Source organism: Silene latifolia, chromosome 3, assembly GCF_048544455.1.
Source record: "Silene latifolia isolate original U9 population chromosome 3, ASM4854445v1, whole genome shotgun sequence".
In the NCBI taxonomy this organism is placed as follows: domain Eukaryota; kingdom Viridiplantae; phylum Streptophyta; class Magnoliopsida; order Caryophyllales; family Caryophyllaceae; genus Silene; species Silene latifolia.
In genome coordinates, this window is record NC_133528.1 from 58,532,196 (window position 1) to 58,550,136 (window position 17,941).

The 17,941-nt window shown below is 39.8% G+C and overlaps 1 non-coding gene across 1 annotated transcript; it reads right to left on the reverse strand.

The window, feature by feature from the left end:
• Positions 1-10,316: 10,316 nt before the first annotated feature.
• Positions 10,317-10,423, reverse strand: LOC141650030 (small nucleolar RNA R71). The gene has a single exon (XR_012546094.1). It is a non-coding gene; the product is annotated as a small nucleolar RNA R71 (small nucleolar RNA).
• Between the last annotated feature and the right edge of the window lie 7,518 nt (positions 10,424-17,941).

A 17,941-nucleotide genomic window follows, 5' to 3' on the forward strand; every position in this document is an offset into this window, starting at 1 on the left:
CTCGAAACCCCGAGTCACTTAGAGGCCGCCCTTCCGGATGGCAGGTCCTCGACTCAAATCCTTTTGAGTCGCCTCGACATCGCTTCGGTCATCAGGTTGTAATCTTCAATTAACCTGAAGGTTGTACTTCAACTTTCGCCTTGTCTAAGCCTAAGTCAAATTAGGGGCTCTGTAGATACCCAGTATCTATAGAATCCCTAACAAACACCGGACTACAATATGTTTCGAAAATCGCTATGTTTGATCGACGGTTTGTATAACTACGTGTCGGAAAGCTCAGAAAAACAGCTTCGAAAATGAAAAACATTTTAAAATATTTCAAAAATACCTGGAGTGTTTTATGCACAACGACGGGACCGCAATGACACTAACTAGAGTCAAAACCGACACCGGACCAAAAACCGACTCAAAATTAAAATCCCGACTCCAACAACGAGTCAAACACAACAAACCCACCCCACATAACACCCACATACTAAGTATACACGGTATACTTGGTGCCCAAGTACAAAACATATCCAACAAAACCTAGGATATAACAAAACACAAATTCCAAATTTGCGAAAAGGACAGGACAGCCCTTGTATCGCCTACATGCTCGCGCCTCTTTGGGTGGCCAGTATGGCCACGTCGCCCAAAATGAACAACACCACACATTCCTCTATAAATACCCCTCAAGCACCCCCATTTACAACCACGCGAGAGCCAGTCCCTTCTTCCTCCCTTAAAATTCTAGACCTCGACTTCTAAAGTCAAAAACTGACACATGTTTTTGACCTACCGATTGAAAACACAAACCTTACACATTCTTTGGTACCGTCATCGTGCATTAAAAACACTTGGCCTACCTCTTCGACCAACTACACTCACACTAAAGCAAAGAAACACTCCATATTTACAAAACAGTTTTTCAAATCGAGCTTTCCGACTCAAAAGTTTTATACTTTGTCGATTTCTCGCCAAGCAACTGAACATGTAAGTGTTACGGTGTAACTAATCCTCTTCTTTCATGTCCTTTAACTGTTTTCATGACTTTCACATCATAAAATATGCATAACACGATTCAAAACTTGGAAAGATCGAGCCAAAACTGAGTTTTGGCCAGTGACGGAATCCCGTTGCCTCGCCTAGGGGCTAGCGCCTCATATGGCTTCTCAGGTCAGAACTCAACGTGTTTGAGTTCATCATTCCTCAATGTTTTACTTCGTTTTTCTTTCCATTCTTAAAACGATTTCTACCATTTCAAATCATTTTTATGATAAACATTTTTAAGCATAAATCATAATCACCCTTGGTTCTATATACCATGACGGTTAATTCAGTGATTCGGTCATTATTTGGTTAATTACATTTTAAAGGGTATTTTAACACCTTTTTCCTCATTTTAACAATTTTTCTCTTATATTCACCTTTGTAAGCATTTTAGTCATATTCATAGCCATCCTTGGTTCTACATACCATGTCGTTTTAATCCCGAGTATGATGATAAATTTTCACTAATTACAAAGCGATGAATGTAATATAATTAGTTCATATCAAGCACTTTCCATTTTACTTTATTTCATTTTTCTCTTTGTCTTAAACATATTGCATGTCACCCTCGGCTAACATATGTGCCATGTTGATGTGTCCATTTTATATAGGATTTTACCCCTCATTTTAGCTGGGTTTTTATTGAATATCACACTTTTATTAATGTTTTTATGAGCTAATCTTGTGTTCTAGGTGTGTTGCTTGTATTTGTTGTATTTTGTAGAAAATTAAGCATTCTGTAGCTTATTCCCGTCATTTTAGCAAACACCGAAGTTCACTAAGCTAAGTGGAAGCAAGTATGATGACAAGTAGAACATTGGAGCCCAAAACAAAGGAATGAAAGTCAAGCCCAAAAGAAAGTCCAAAGATCAAGTCAATTAGGAACTTAGGATGCCAAATAAAGCATTTATCCGGGTGATTTAAGGGGCATTAATCGCAAACATTGGATCCCCTTAGCATTTAATCAAGAATTTAAAGGAATATAGCCGGATTCACTCGGCCCCGATCGGGGTGGCCTGTCCCCTGATCGGGGTTTGCTTGCCGAAGGACTTTTACGTTATGTCCCTATTTCACTATAAATAGGGTCCTTAATTCGTCATTGTAGGATATCTTTCCTTACGTCATTTTACACTCCTTTAGCCTTAAGCATACACATTATCTCTTAGTTTTCATATTAGTTTTAATATTGTTAAGCATTTCGTTCTTATTTCAATACAATCTTTCCATTGCCATTTGGGTTTCATTTGTCTTTCTTGTTCAAAGTTGCAAGTTCCTTTTGTTACGGTAATTTCAATCCTTATTCATTTCATTATCGCATTCTTCGTTATTGTTATTTCATAGTATCCGTCATTGCTTTTAGCATTACAATATTAGTTGGTTACTACATTCTACTAGCACTAGTTTATCATTAGCATGTTATTTTACAATTCTTATATTCATCATTTCACTAAGTTACATGTTATTTCTATTTAGTTTATTTATAATTTATAATATTTCATTTAGTTATATTTACATCGTTATCATGTTTATCAATTCACACATTGTTGTTAGTTTCATTTCCGACATGAGTGAGTAGATCCATTTGTCTAGGGATTAGGGAATCCATGCATGATTAATATTTGTAAATGCTAAATTAGGTTGATGTAATATTGTCTATTTGTTTCTATCACATGTTTGCATCGTCATGATTAATCTTTGTTTAGTGGCCATATTTATCGATTAAGTTTGTTAATTCGTTCTATAAGTCGAGAGGCACGGAATCGAATTAGACTAAGCATGTGTTAGTAGGACGACCTAGTCATAATGAGAGTTCTCTAAGACTCGGTCTATGGTTGACAATAAGGCCGAGAGGTGGTTGTCTTTAGCCAAAACAATTGACAATGTTATTTTATCCAAGTTTAACATGAACATCTATATACAATTGCATGTGCGACCCGACTCCCCTAGACTCTTTTAAACATATTTTTTTACATCGTTTAATTTGTTAATCACCAAACCAACAAACCAATCAATCGTAATCGACCTTGATAGAAGTCTATTCATAGCTTTTTCATAACGCAATTCCCGTCTCCTTGTGTTCGACCCCTCGCACTACATTAATTACTATCAATGGAAATTTATCTTTGATTAGGTGTGCGATAAAGCCTATCAAATTTTAGCGCCGTTGCCGAGGAGCACGGTTTTATTGCATTTAGAATTGTTGATTTCTATCTTGTTTTCTTTTGTCTTGAGGAACACTTGTTCCTTGAGACCGTTACTTATGAATTTCTTGAGATTGTTGTCTTATGCCCAGGTCTTCTCGTATTGGAGATTTCTTTCACCGGATTCCGAGCCCGAGAAAACCTTGCGTAGAAGCCAACGGTTTTTGAAAGAAATTAAAGAAATCCACTTCTCCCGTGCAAATTAAAAGTGCAAGAAATTCTTACTTAGACGATCTTAAAGCTTTTGAAGAGGATGAGGTTTCTAGTTCATCATATCCACCACCACCACCATCTCCAACTAAAAAGATGGTGAAACTTTCTGATCATTCCAAGCCCACCGCGGTTATGCTTCCGGCCGGTATTAGACTACTCAAATTACCACCCCGGAGTTCGAGATCAAACCGGCTTTTATTAGCCTTGTGGAAAGAAAGCAATTTGGGGGAAGTCCTTTGGAGGATTGATGCATGCATTTTATATAGACTTATTGTACCATATTTGCACCCATCTCTATGTAATTTGTGTAGTTTTTAGCTACAAATGTCCCCCGAATTGTCTACTTTGGTTTATCTTATATTATTTGCATGTATGAACTGGAGAGGAGCATAATCAAGCCTAAAACATGTCCCTATGCATGCATTTAGGAGATGAGGTTAGTCGGAGGTTGGAGACTACTATTTTAAGATACACATAGAAGTAAGGAAGCTAGGCGAGCAAAGGAAGAGCTTCAAATTACTAGTGCCTAATTTTAAGAGCCATATCTTGAGTTCTAAAATGGATTTTCAAGTGATTCCCCTCTTATCTTTCTAACGCCACCGTAAACGCTCTGTTTGCCCAAATAACGAAGAAATGGCGGCCGTTTGAAATTCAGTGCACGAAGCAGGAATTGTGCGCTGGAAAGTACTCGATCGAGTAGTATCTTGTTTGATCGAGTACCTAATGTCCTCGACCAAATAGTGCCTTTTTTATAGTGTTCGATCGAGTACCTAAAGTTCTTGATCGAGAGGTTTTTGCTAGGAGTTACTCCATCGAGGAGTTCTAAAGTGCTCGATCGAGTAGCTTGCTATTAGATGCGAGATTTTAATTGGTGTTTTAATATCTTAGGTCGAATAAATATCTCCCCTATATAAGGAGAGATATAATTAGGTTTAGGGATCTCTTTATCTCTCTTTTTCTCTCTCTTTTGAGACCTCTTTCAGACGGTTGCTTTGTTCTGGATCTTAATTTTTAATTCCCTCTTTACTCTCTTTAATTTACCATGTTTACTGTTTCTTCATCTCTTGTTCTTGCTCTATTTATATTTATGCATAGCTAATTCTCTAATTCTAGGATTAGGGGAACCATGGTAGTAAAACAATGATGCGATAGTTGGTTTAGGAGATTTAATGTGAGAATTGTTCCATTAGCAATATAATTATAATCGTTTAGTTGAATGCATGCAACTGAATTAGTTAATCTGGTTAAGTTCAGACCTAGATCGGAAGATTGGAATGAATAGACCTGTTATGAACAATAGACTACACTAGTGAGGGCGGAAGCTAAGCTAGTTGTATTTTAGGGCGGTTAGCGGACCGGAAGGACCTTTCCTTTACCCTTCTCACATCAGACCGACTGACCTCATCTCTAGCTGATTTGTGTAATACCATGGTAACCCGACATCCTGGCATCTTTCTCTTTATTTTCTCTCAACCCTTGTTTTTATTAGACTAGTTTAAACAACTCAACCCCCATTTTGTGACTTTAGATGGACCGAATAACGAGTAGATAGTGACCGCCTCCCTGTGGATACGATACCCGACTTACCTCTATTGCATTAGTAGAGCCAGTTGGTTTGATTTTTGATAGGGTTGCGACAGCCGTGTCAAATTTTGGTGCCGTTGCCGGGGAGGCAACTATTTTATTTGCTTGTCTTATTTTCGTCTATCTTTAGCCTCAAGGAATTTATTCCTTGAGGCAGTTCTTATCTTTTCTTCTAGTGCTTTTTTGCTAGGTCCTGCAGGTCCTACCTAGGCAGATCTAGGTAAAAGATCATCAAAGGGAAGGCTTGAGTACCTTTGATCTTCCACCTATGTTTCATCATATGGCGCAGCAGGTGGTGCACTATGAGAGATGTGGTGCTGCTGGGCATGAAGCTGTTACTTACTTGACATGGAACAACGAAGTCTATGCATTTAGGCAGCATAGACAAGCTAGTCATTCTATTGCATATGTGCCGCCACGTCCGTTTCAACAACGAGGCTATCAAAAGCCTCCATTTATCTGGCCACCGCAACAACAAACCTCTCCTCCCGTTACAAAGAATGAAGAACTTGCTGATTTGAAGTCTTTTGTGAAGATACTTGCACTTTAAATGCAAGAAACCGAGAACTCTAGACAGGCTCACCTCAAGCTACTTGAATCTCAACTAGCTCAATTAGTTGTCGAGTCGGATTTTAGGGACTCAGAGACGGTATATGTTGTTTATACCGATAGTAGTCTTTCCCATGAAAGACCTGAGTTGTCTATTGACGATGAAGACTTGTATGACTCGGAAATTGAAGGTGCTAATGAAGATTAAGCTTTTCTCGAATGTTTCACCACGGTTCAGCATCAGGAGTTCGATCGAGCAGATTCCACCACTCGATCGAACAATTTGGAGGATTTGCTCGATCGACCAGATGTGAGTGTTCGATCGAGTACTGCTGAGGAAGAACAACTCGATCGAACGGTCAGTACTCCTCGATCTAGTATTTTTGATGAAGAAACTCCTCGATCGAGCACTATGCTTTTTCGATCGAGTGATATGGCCATGAAGAGCAATGCTATGTCATTTAGGTCCATTTCGGATGACGATATGAAAGAAGACAATGGTTATGGTGAATCTCCCATTTGGAAAGCCGAGCTAGATGCTTTAGAGGCTGCAATTTATGGGACGGAATCCATAAAGTAGGGGGACGAGGAGGTAGCTGAGTCGGTGAATGTTCCTAGCATGGTAGAGGTAATATAGTCTTTTGCCAATGATTCCGACGATAGGAGCGACCGACCTGAGGTAGATATTGACAACTTCATGATTATTGTTATGACTAATAGTAAACTACCTTATGTGACTTCTGCTCTCTATTTTAATGCTCCACCCCCTCCCAGTTGGACAAATAAGCTAATAATGTTTCACCATATTTTTCATCGAAAATTTGTTAGGCTGAGACGGTACTTCAGATTGCTCTTATATGCTCCTTTTCTAATTTGGTGCTACTTATGCTATTGTGTAGCACATGCGCAGGTTTATGATCTCATGATACGAGCTTTGAGTTGCTTTGATTGTGACCAACTGGAGCAACTGGATGAAGAAAAGGAGGTCGAGCTGGAATCTGTCTGAAACTAGCGCTGACCGGGAGGCAACCCGGAGTTTAAACTTTTTAGTTGATTTTTGAATATTTAAGTTTTTGTCTTGTGTAATAATTGGTTTTCAAACCATAGACTCTGAACGATCTAGGCTTGGTTTTTGGTCGCTATTTATCTGCAGGTACCACTCGATCGAGCATTCTTTTTACTCGATCGAGTGCTTGAGCCCTTCGATCGAGCACTCCTCTTCCTCGATCGAGCACCCACAGAAACTGACATCTGGATCGAGTAACCGTTTTTCCTCGATCGAACACTTCTGCAGCCCAATGTACTCGATCGAGTACTATATCTTCTCGATCGAGTGCCATCGAGTAGGCTTGTCTAAATTTACTTCCAATGACGCTGTTATAAAGCTGTTTAGCGACTTCCCATGTTGCTGGCTGGTTTAGGGAAGTCCCTACTTCGCGTATTTTTGTGAGTTTTCCGCAGCTTCACTCTCTTACTTTTCAGTTTGCATTTCCTTTCCCTATTTTTGGGTACAGTGAGGGCATTGTACAGTTTGGTTTGGGGAGGTTATGCATCCATATCTGTGTCTGCATTTATGTTTTTATTGCATTTCTGTTATCAGGTTTAATTTATGTATGCATTGTTGTTTATTTTTATAAAAATTCAAAAATCTCATAAAAATTAATTTTTTTTTATTAAATTCAATCATTTCACATTTAATTTAGCATATAGGTCGAGTCGGAACGGTAGATTTCAATGATGAAATTGCACTATAATTTGTCCTTGTGCTTAAGCGTTGTATAAATTAATATCTTTAGCTTTGTCTTATTGCATATCTACGAGTTAATGTTAAAATACAGCTGAACAAATAGACTTGACCTGAAATTTTGGCAACCAACTTATAATTTCTATGATTTAGAGCCTTATAAACTGGTGTCATTTATGACCGGTTTCATGTAGGATTGTGAGTAGTATACTCCTTGCATAATATGTTCATTAATTTGCACGTATATGAAATTCAATTGCTTTTTGCCTACATACATTCGGGTTAGTTGTTGGTGTCACATGCAGGGAGATGCTTACATTCCCTTTCTTTCATTTTCACCCATTTAACTCCACAATAGCCAAATTTGCTTGTTGACCCTTAACTACATCCAGATTTAGTCTGCCTCGTCAAGCTAGTTAGTGTATGTTTTGCGGTATATAATTTATTGTGCCAAGTTGGGTTGTATTGCATAACTTGGAGTTGGTAATTTATGAAAGAAAGATGGAGGATGAGAAAAAAAATAAGTTGAAAAAGAAAAAAACGAAAGAAAAAAAAAAGAACATGAAAAGGGAAGAAGGAAAAAGAAAAAGAAAAAGAAAAAAAAAGATTGAATAAAGTTGATTTTACTCCTATGCGATCATTATATCTTTTGCGGAGTATGTTCGGTTTGGTGAGTTTGTATGCCGATTGAGGGTATTGTGCTTAATTTTGATGGATTAGAAATGGATATGTTCCATTTGGTTCTGTTCAGGTACTAGCTTGGCCGCCTATACCCTTACATTTTCAAAAATATTTTGCCTTTTCTTACCCATTGCCTCACTTTACCATATTTTTTGTAAGCCCTCGGCTGTGACAGACCTTGTTTGGTTGGAATGTGTGTACGGTAGCTAGAATTGTCTATCATATTAGCTGCATGCATGTTTATGTGGGTTGTAGTTTAGGTGAGCGACTATTTTTCTCCTACTATTACACTCATATGCTTACCCTTTGCTTCATGAGAGAAGAGTGACCCGTGAGAGTCCATCATCAAAGGTCTTGCAAGGTCGACGGTTCAGCTTTATTATAAACATCTTACAACTCGTTTGCATTTGACAGTTTTTGCTATAAGTATTAGTTTGTTGCATTAAATTTGTTTAAGTGGACAATTTGTAGCTAGCTCTGAGTTTTCTTTTCCTTTCCATTAGTTTTGCATATAGTTTGCTTGGGGACAAGCAAAAGTTTGGTTTGGGGAAGTTTGATGCGTGCATTTTATATTGCCTTATTGTACCATATTTGCACGCATCTCTATGCATTTTGTGTTGTTTTTAGCTACAAATGTCACCCGAATTGTGTACTTTGGTTTCTCTTGTATTATTTGCAGGTATGAACTGGAGAGGAGCATAATCAAGCCTAAAACATGTCCCTATGAATGCATTTAGGAGATGAGTTGAGTCGGAGCTCGGAGACTACTATTTTGAGATGCGCATAGAAGTAAAGAAGCTAGGTGAGCAAAGGAAGAGCTTCAAATTACTAGTGCCTACCATGAAGGGCCATATCTCGAGTTTTACAACTGATTTTCAAGTGATTCCAATTGGAGATGAAGTCCTATTAGATTTCCAACGCCACCGTAAATGCTCTGTTTTCCCAAGTAACGAAGAAATGGCGGTCATTTGAAGTTCAGTGCGCGAAGCAGGAATTGTGCGCTGGAAAGTACTCGATCGATTAGTATCTTGTTCGATCGAGTACCTAATGTCCTCGATCGAATGGTGCCATTTTGATAGTGTTCGATCGATTACCTAAATTCCTCGATCGATAGGTTTTTGCTAGGAGTTACTCGATCGAGGAGTTCTAAAGTGCTCGATCGAGTAGCTTGCTATTAGATGCGAGATTTTAATTGGTGTTTTAATATCTTAGGTCGAATAAATATCTCCTCTATATAAGGAGAGACATAACTAGGTTTAGGGATCTCTTTATCTCTCTTTTTCTCTCTCTTTTTCTCTCTTTTTGGGACCCTCTTTCAGACGGTTGCTTTGTTCTGCTACTTTCCGGATCTTAATTTGTAATTCCCTCGTTACTCTCTTTAATTTACCATGTTTACTATTTCTTCATCTCTTGTTCTTGCTCTATTTATATTTATGCGTACCTAATTCTCTAATGCTAGGATTAGGGGAACCATGGTAGTAAAACGATGATGCGATAGTTGGTTTAGGAGATTTAATGTGAGAATTGTTTCGTTAGCAATATAATTATAATCGTTTGGTTGAATACATGCAACTGAATTAGTTAATCTGGTTAAGTTCAGACCTAGATCGAAAGATTGGATGAATAGCCTGTTATAAATAATAGACTACACTAGTGAGGGTGGAAGCTAAGCTAGTTGTATTTTAGGGTGGATAGCGGATCGGAAGGACCTTTCCGTTACCCTTCTCACATCAGACCGACTGACCTCATCTCTAGCTGATTTGTGTAATACCATGGTAAACCGACATCCTGGCATCTATCTCTTTATTTTCTCTCAACCCTTGTTTTTATTAGTCTAGTTTAAACAACTCAACCCCCCATTTTGTGACTTTAGATGGACCAAATAACGAGTAGATAATGACCGCCTCCCTGTGGATACGATACCTGACTTACCTCTGCTGCATTAGTAGAGCCAGTTGGTTTTATTTTTGATAGGGTTGCGCTTCTGGCCGGTATTACTACTACTCAAATTACCGCCCCAGAGTTCGAGATCAAACTGGCTTTTATTAGCCTTTTGGAGAGAAAGCAATTTGGGGGAAGTCCTTTGGAGGATCCCAATTTGCATGTTCAAAATTGTTGTGACTATTGCTCCATGATTCGGCAAACGGGAATCACTCAAGCTCAACTTAGGGAAATACTTTTCCCTTTCTCCTTTAAGGATAAGGCAAAAATATGGATCAATAACCATGATCGCACCGCCATGGGAATCAAAAATTGGGAAACGTTGGCTCTTGCTTTCTATCAAAAGTTTTTTTCCACTGGAGAATAGTCAAACTTTGAGGAGCCAAATCACGGGATTCCGTCAACAAGCTCTTGAGAGCTAATATGAAGCTTGGGAGAGGTACAACGATTTGCAAAGGCAATGCCCATATCATGGGTTGGATTCTTGGTTCCTAGCCATAACATTCTACAATTGATGTTGTGCCGAGTCCCGAAGAATTCTTGATTCCGCCAACAATGGGCGGTTTGATCAAATTGACACGGATATTGCTCATGCCACGATTGAATTCATGGCGATTCATGATGCCCAATATGTCAATTCTCGGAGTACTCCTACCAAAGGTAAAGAAGAAGCTTCCGACACTACCATTTTGAAGGCTCAATTATTATTACTCCAATAACAATTGGCGGGCCGAGATGCAAGTGCTTCTCTTTAACAACTCAATGTCGTGTCCTATACTAGTCAAATTGTTGTTTTTGAAGGTTGCGGAGGTGCGGGTCATTACACCGCTCATTGCTAAGCTAATTTGGAGGAGGTAAATGCTTATCAAACTTTTAGACAAAGTTCATTTCCACCGGGTACATTTTCCAATACTTATAACCCGAATAAAATATTTCACCCGAACATGACTTACAAAAGTAACAATGTGCTTAACCCTCAAACTCAACCTCAAAAACAACAACAACAACCAAATGTTTATGTACCACCACAACAAAGGTACAATTACCCACCGGGCTGTCAAAGTTAAAACCAACAACAAAGGCCACCTCAAGAAAATTTCCAACCAAACCAAGGACCACCACCCCAAAATGTCCAACAAAACAACCAAGGAGGGGAGGTAAACTTGAGGCCTTGGTAGTACAAATGCAAAGAGAATTGTTGGCTCAAATAAAAAAGAGTGATCAAGCCACAATGCCTCAATCAAAATGCTAGAGCAACAAATGGCTCAACTAGCCGCTTCTAGCTCTCAAATAAAGACGGGTCAACTACCACCCCAAGGCGAGCAACCACATGAAACGGTTAATGCCATTAAATTGAGGAGTAGTACTAGCTATGATGAGCCATCCATGACTTTGGATGATGAGGTGGTAAGTAAAAGGACCAAGCTTGGGGAAATGACAAAAAGAAGGCTAGTGAAGAGCCTCCTATTAAGATTCATGTGCCATTTCCTCACCGCTTATTAATGCATAAGAAAAAGAGTAAGCTTGGTACCAAGGATGATGAGCCTCCTATGCCTAAAGAAAGTGAAGAGGTGCTTGTTATAAAGGAGATCTCTCATATTGCTAAGGAAGATGATGTCGTTTCAAAGAAGGGGGATGATCATGTTGTGGTAGAAGAAGAGAAAGAAGTGGAGGATGCTCCTCCAAATGAAGTTGTTCAAGTGTCATTTCCCCGCCGTCTAGCAAAGCACAAGGAAGAGAGTAAATTTGGTAAGTTCATGGAAGTTGTTATGAATTTACAAGTTACCGTACCATTTATAGAATTGCTCACCCAAGTCCCTTCTTACTCAAAGTTCATGAAAGAAATCCTCTTGAAGAAGCGGTCCTTCAATGAGGTTGAGACCATTTCTTTCACCAAAGAGTGTAGTGCACTCTTACAAAATAATTGATAAGGACCCCCGTAGCTATTCTATTCTTTGCACTATAGGCACATATACCATTGATAAGGCCCTTTGCGACCTAGGTGCTAGTGTAAGCGTCATGCTCTATTCCATTTGTGAAAAACTTAACATGGGTTCTTTAAAATGCACTAATATTACTTTGCAAATGGCGGACCATTCTTTAAAGCAACCTTTAGGTGTCTTAGAAGATGTGCCCGTCAAAGTTAGCAAGTTTTTTATACCCGTTGACTTCCTCATACTTGATATAGCCGAGGACTCACAAACCCCAATTATATTGGGTAGTGTGGACATGGCCCACTTGCACGCCCAGCCGATCTGTGGACATACATCGGTCTTTTGAAAGCCACGCTCGGCGGCGTAAGGAATGCTTTCGACCGAATCGTTTTAGATCGGTCGATTTCGTCTCGGCAAGGGTCTTGAAACGATTAGAGATGTTCGGAGTCACCACCAAGCATTTGTGGGATGCTTGGAACCCTTTCGAATCCACTTCATACCTCGGCCAAACGAAGCACAAAGCAGGGTTTGACATAGGTACTAAAGATAAGGAATCGTCTCTCTTCAGCATCCTATCTCTAGAATGACTCTCGTACGCCCCGGATAAGGTCGTCCACTATCCAAAGTTTCTGAGTAAGAGGTGAAGGTACGTATTGGGAAGACCTTTAATCAAACACCCAATCCCGCCCGTGGTAGAGGCCTCTACTGATCGATCTTGGTTGGTTGAATGCAAAAATTGATAAAATGGTTTAAATGCATGAATGCGCATCCATTAGTTTAAACCTAACATGTGAGCTTTCTAAGTCGGTTGATTTAATCCAAGTATTAAGTATAAGATGTGTTGGATTTATGAATGATTTGTATGCAAGACGGAAATTAAACATCCATTTACCGAGTTAGGTTTATGGTAAATAACGTTGTCCATTTGTCTTAGTAAGGCAATTTGCAAATATGGTTTTTGAATGAGCAAATTAGTCATCTGATCCGTCCTATATTCGGGTTAACCGGAGTCGGGATCGTCCTAGACAAGTGCTGGAAGAGGAACAGAGCCTGCATCAGGCAGCCAGAAGAGGCGCGAGCCTATTGGCGATGCAAGAGGGTCGCCCCTGGTTTAAAAATAGAAAAAGGAGTGGCCTGTTTAGGCGCGGGTCAGTCAACGATGGAAGACGTGTTTTGACCATTGGAAAAGTTTGTAAATCGTGTTGAAAAACGGGTATTTGAACCCATTTTGGTTTTAAAAGGCCGTTTGGGCCGCTTTTGTGTTGATTTGAAGAACGTGACTTCAATAGTCGTCATTGTTTTGACAATATTCGATGTCGGGCTCGATTTTGTAAGCTTGACATGAATAGTTTTGAAAAATAATTATGAACTAATTGTTTTAATTTCATTTGAATATAATTAGTCAATGTTCATCATTGTACTCGAGTTAAAATTCGACATGGTATATGGAACCAAGGATGGCTTTGTATTGATGACTAATACATTTGTTTTGAAAATGTAAAGAAATGATGAAGGGCTTTAAAATACCCTTAAAAAATGTAAATAAATGAAATAAAAGGTTTTAAATATCTTTTATGATGTAATTAACCAAATATTATCACCGAAACATGGATTAAACCGTCATGGTATTAGGAACCAAAGGTGAAAAATGTTTTATGGTTAAAACTTGTAAAAATGGCTTGAAAAATACTTGAAATGGTAAAAACCGATTACAACTATGAAATGAAAATAAAGGAAATGGAGAGACCAAACACGGTTTGGACTTAAGGGTGAGGCAGGTTGCTTTAGGCGCGAGCCTGTGTGCTACGTAAGTAGCCTCTACCTCAACCAAAAATCCGGTTTTGGCTCATTCTTCCCATGTTTTGGACTATGTTATGCATGATTTAGAATGTTATAGTCATGAAACATATGAAAACATAATAAGAGAAGATTTTTACACCCTCATACTAACATGTTAGGCTAATGGCGAGAAATCGACGTAAGTGTATCAACTCGTTTGGTCGGAAAACTCGGTTTAAAACCATTTTGGTAAGTAAAATAGTGTTTTATTAAGTTTAGTGATGGTGTAGTGGTCGAGATGGTCGGTCAAGTGATTTAATCCATGATGACGGTACCAAACAATGTGTAAGGCTTGTGTTTACGATCGGTAGGTCGTAAACACGTGTCGGATTGTGACTTAGGAAGTCGGGTCGAGAATTTTAAAGGAGAAGAGAGGGGGCGGACGCTCGCGTAACTCTCATATGGTGGCATTTGAGGGGTATTTATAGGAGAATGAGTGGTTGTGTGAGTTTTGAGCGACGTGGCCGCATGGGCTGCTCAAAGAGGCGCGAGCCATGTTGCACGTCATCGAGGTGTCTTGTCACTATCACACGAATGCAATCATGATTTGTTCTATCCTAGGATTTGGATGAACATGTTTGGTACTTGACTATGTAAGATTCCGGGAAATCTTAACATAGAAGCATTTGAATGGTTTGTTTTTTGTGTTTGACTCGGTTTGACTCGTTGTTGGAGTCGGGATTTGAATTTTGAGTCGGTTTTTTGTCCGGTGTCGGTTTTGACTCTAGTTAGTGTCATTGCGACCCCGTCGTCATGCATTAAAAATTCCAGGTACTTTTGAAAAGTTTTGAAATGTTTTATTTTCGAAATCGTTTTAAGTTTTTCGACGTAAAGTTGTACACAAACTGTCGAACAAACGATGCGATTCCTAAGCATGTTATAGTCCGATAATCATCGGGTGTTTGTTGGAGTCTCAGAAGATACTGGGTATCTACAGAGCCCCCACTTTGACTGAGGCTTGGACAGGGCGAAAGACAAAATAGAGCCCCCACGTCAATCGAAGATTATAACCTGGAGACCCAAGCGACGTCGAGGCAGCTCGAAAGGATTCGGGCCAAGGACCTGCCGTCGGGAAAGGCAACGCCAAGGCGACTGAAGGGTACAAGCCAAGGACCTGCCGTCGGGAACAGTTTAGAGTTTGTCGACTGTCCGTGCGGGTCGTTTAAAGTCCGTTAGACTACGTACAAAGGCTCGCCAGCCATAAGAATGAGTCATACCTAAGGCATCTTCCGGATATGTCCTTGAGTCGTATCTTGTTTGCGGACAAAGGCTCGCCAGCTGCGGGGAGGTGTCGTACCCGAGGCATCTTCGGTATACGTCCTTGATTTGTATCATTGTTTGCAAACAAAGGCTCGCCAGCTGCATGGAGGAGTCGTACCTGAGGCATCTTCGGGATACGTATTCGATTTACGGACAAAGGCTCGCCAGCTGCGTAGAGGAGTCGTACCCGAGGCATCTTCCGGATACGTCCTCGATTTGCGGACAAAGGCTCGCCAGCTGCGTGGAGGAGTCGTACCCGAGGCATCTTCGGGATACGTCCTCGATTTGTATATTGTTTGCGGACAAAGGCTCGCCAGCTGTTGTGCGTATATGAAGGGGCTCGCCAGCTGCTGTGCGTTGTAAGGCTCGCCAGCCATATGCGATTGTAAGGCCCACCAGCCATATTCGATTGTAAGGCCTGCCAGCCATATGCGATTGTAAGTCCTGCCAGCCATAATGCGTTGTAAGGCCCGCCACCCATAATGAAGGGTCGATTGATCGACCATGGAAATAGCCGCGTTGGATGGGCTTGTTTTGAAATAGCGGGCTTCGCGAGGAAGCCCCCGACATCCTGTTGGGGAATCTCGGTGCTTGTATTGAATGTTTGTGGGGATAGCGGGTTTGAATCCTGCTACCTGCTTGTTTTTTTTACAGATGGGGCTTTTGACGCCGCCGCGGAAATTGCGAATTTTGAATTTTACTATTATTGTTTTTGAAGTGACGGTTTTTGTTGCCGTTGTTGACATTTGAAGAAATAGTGGATTTTGAATTCTCACTATTGTTGTTTTTTGAAGTGAAATGACGGTTTTAATAGTCGTCGTTTGAAATTTGAAGAAATAGTGAATTTTGAATTTTCACTATTATTTTTGAAATGACGGTTTTAATTGCTGTCGTTCGAAATCTGAAGAAATAGTGAATTTTAAATTTTCACTATTATTTTTGAAATGATGGTTTTAATTGCCGCCGTTTTGAAATTTGAAGAAATAGTGAATTTTGAATTTTCACTATTATTTTTGAAATGAAAGGGCGGTTTTAATCGCCTTTGTTTGAAATTTGATAGTTTGTGTGGGGAAATTGGGCCAAAGCCCAAAATTTTGATGGAAAAGCAAGAGGAAGCCTCATTGAGGCGCGAGCACCTTGGCGAGGGAAGGGAGCTTCCCTTTTTTTCTGTAAAAGAGCGAGAATGGGAAGCTCCCCATTCTCACTTCGTCTTCTCCAAACACGCGACAAACAGGCCAAAATCGCCATTGTCGTCCTTGCTTCCTTGCTCGTTTTCTTGCCATTATCAACATGTCATCTCAAGGTACGTAATTCCTCTTGTATCCATTTGAATTTGTTGGTCTTTTCGTTGATTGAATTAGGGCAAAATCATATACCATTAAAATCGAATTGAGCATTTTTTATTAAGCCAATTTCGAGTGAAATTGATGATTGCCTTAGGTTAGAAACCTATTTAGGAGTATAGGGGTGCTTTTAGTTTGCATTTTGGTCCCCGTTCCCGCTCCCTATGCTCGAAAAACGTGAATGAGATAAGGAAACCGTCTCATTTCACAATGTCAAGTTTATTTGCTTGAGTTGTGTGCCCCCACTAGGTTGCATTGTAGTCGGGGAAGACCGTGTTTGCCATTTTGGACCTTTGTTGGGTATTGTGGGCAAGATTGGAATTTTTGTCTTTTGTGACGGTCTTATGTCTGACAAAATAAGCGTATGTTTGGGCTTGAATTGAGTCAGTTTGTTTTGAAATGGACCTTATTGGTATTTTAGGTCACTTTGAGACGCGGTAAAATCACGTTGCCTCGTTGTGGTCGTCTTTTGAAATTTTGACCTGTTTGCGCTCAAATTGACGTAAAATTGCCTTTTTGAGCCGTAGGAAAATACCCCATTGTATCGGGAATATATTTTGGGTTGTTGGCGGACCTCGTGTGGGTCTTGAGGTGCCGTTTTTGTTGTTGTTGTTTTGACTCGTCTTTTGCTTGAAAAGATGGGCGAGTCGTTTTTTTTGCGTTTTTGTAGATTGTTTTGTTCGGTTGGGGTTTGGGCGGGATTGCCCTTGTTCTGTTTTGTAGGTTTTTTTTTTGGATTTGTCCATCTTATGCCGTCGTAATGCCGAAATTTCGGCTGACGTTCTTTGATTTCCTTTGGTTGTAGGTGAGCGTCCGGGACCTACGGGGTCTGTCGTTGAGGCTTTGGAGGAGGAGGATGATCCTGGTGGAGCAGAAGCGACCGGGGAAGTTGCCAGAGCCGAGATGGTGGTAGAGGATACTTCCGCAGAGGAGGAGAGGCGGCTGGCGCTGTTGGAGCTTGTGTCCTCCACAAATTAGTGTGATAACATTTGTAAATCTCTTACAGGTTCACAAGGGTATACTTCGTATATTTAATCAGTTGATTAACGATTACCTAATAACGGTTGGCTTGCTAGAAAGTTTGACGTTATTATCATATAGATGGCGGTGATCAACTGGTCCCTAAAGGTCACACCTATAGGATGTGTTTGAGAGATGTGATTATAGAAATATGATCACATTGATGCCTAATATGACTAAACAGTTAGTCAATGTGTTGATGAGACAATTATTTCATGAAGATTAAATAATACTAGTTGAGACGAATTAACTGTCAATTCGTAAATTGAATATAATAAGTTATATTTAATTAAATGTATGTAATGTTAGCTTGGACGAATTAATCTGTTAATTCGTAATTAAATGTAATCGGTTATATTTAATATCAACAAGATGAATGTGTCATAGTGGTAATAGTAAGGGTACACAAACCAAGAGGTCATGGGTTCTATCCTCACTAGATGACAATTTAACACATTTTATACATTTTTGGAATAACCAAAATAAGGAAATAATACTCCTTATTTCGGTAATTGGACCGAGATTAGAGGATGAAAAAAATCCACCGTAATCTACCCTAACACACGGTTTAAGAGGGTAGATGTGTGAATTATTTCTAAC